This window comes from Petaurus breviceps, unplaced genomic scaffold, assembly GCF_028583685.1.
Source record: "Petaurus breviceps papuanus isolate PSGF00001 unplaced genomic scaffold, PetGlider_PUasm1.0 689, whole genome shotgun sequence".
Taxonomy (NCBI): Eukaryota; Metazoa; Chordata; class Mammalia; order Diprotodontia; family Petauridae; genus Petaurus; species Petaurus breviceps.
Genome location: NW_027186458.1, coordinates 2,980,584 through 2,982,483, shown reverse-complemented (window position 1 = coordinate 2,982,483; position 1,900 = coordinate 2,980,584).

Below are 1,900 nucleotides of genomic sequence, written 5' to 3'. Positions count from 1 at the left end.
TATAAAGTTGGAGTTCATGGTGCTGAACCACAGGTTACATATATTTGTTCCAGGAAAAAAATTTATGGGAATGGAAGATAGGGGAAGTGTGGTTTATCAGGAAATGATTGTGGTGCTAAAAAAAGAAAATCACAAAGCATCACCAACGAAACAAACACAAAAGTACTCTGTAGAGGTGTATTTCTACATTTGGCACCAAAGGATGCAAAAGTATATGAGTAAACTCTCCCCACTATGACACAGCCAATTTTCTGTGACAATGAATGACTCATGAATGACAATGAATGACAAGTCTGATTTATTTTAAGAGGCAACTTGATATAGTGAATAGTGACCTCAATGCCAAAAATATCTGAGTTCAAGTCTTTTCTCTGACAGATATTGACTGGGTGGTCTTAGGCAAGTCCCTTATTTCTCTGTGTTCTAGGGGACTCTCTTAATTAAGACCAGTGTCTGTAGAGGAATTTTTCTGTTTGGAGTTTCCATAGTCCAATGAAACCATTGGTCTAGTCACTATCAACACTATACATTACAGAAAATATTTTAAAAATATAAATGTCCTCTTAAAAAAGGTCATTTACTCCATTTATGTCCCAAAATTATCTGTAATTTATTCAGAGAAACTGATTTTTTTTTTTTTTGGAGAAATGTTTAGTGCTCCCTCTCCTGGCTTTGCAGTATTGGTGAAGTGATCACATCTCTCCATAGCTGTGATATACACTGAGTAGGCATATTGGAGAACAAAATGAGATCCCAAGATGGGCTGAATTTTTTCTTGTTCTCCTAGTAATAAATTTCAGCTCAGCCAAAAGTGCATTGAGATTAAAATGTCTTTGGTAAATAGAAAAGGAAAATGCTTCCACCAAGCATTAGACTGATTAAAAATCAGAAAACCTCCCTAAGGGTATCATGTGTGGATTTCCAAAATATAAATTCTATAGCAGAACTGTACATTGCAAATATTCTGGGCACATCCCAGAATTCTGTTCACTTTATCCTCTTTTAGAGTGAGAATATTTTGATCCTACCCTGGGTAATTTGAAAATTATCCCAACTATGGTTGCCAGAGTAGAAACTTTTAGAAATTCAGTAGAATAACTATCACCATCATAGTCGTCAATATCATTTGTTGATTATAAGACAACTTATAGAGAAGGTTAAGGAAAAAATTACAAAATATTTCTTTGAACTAAAAATGTCCAAATCTGACTTTAGATGGAAAGAGAAAAATTAATAATAAATTAATAACAGTGTATGTTTTAAATGTTCTTTTTGCCTGATTCTAAGCTTTCTCGATTTCTTAAAAGAGGGAGGGGGGGTCTGCTTTTATTAAATATACTTTTTTTTTGGTTTTAAGATATTACTTTTTTTTTTAATGATGAAACGGAGACACTGTGACCTTAACTTTTCCATGGGCAATGTGTGCTTTCCAAGGGACTAGAATCTGTTTGATTGGGGTACTGAAGATTTTAAAGTGTAAAGTTACCAGAGAATTAAAAATACAGACTTATTTATACATGCAGAAAACATTGTAGGTCCTTCAGTGAGCCATATCAGATTACTAAGGACCATGAAACCCCATGGGCTATCCGAGGGCTTTGGGGTTACATTTCCTATAAATAATACGAAACTTGCAAAATCAGTGGTAAAGGACAGGACACAACGTTTTTCAGTACTTTCCTTTTAGCTTGCTTCTCAATATATTTGTTTTCAGTCTAGGAAATTATGTAATGCACCTGCCCTTTGAAACATCAAGTGTATGTGTCTAAGTGTGTGTGTGTGTGTGTGTGCGCGCGCGCGCGCGTGTGTGTGATGTGTGGTGTTCGTGTGTTCGTGTGCGTGTGTGTGCTGTGAGTGTGGTGTATGTGTGATGTGTGTGCGTGTGTGTGGTGTGTGTGTG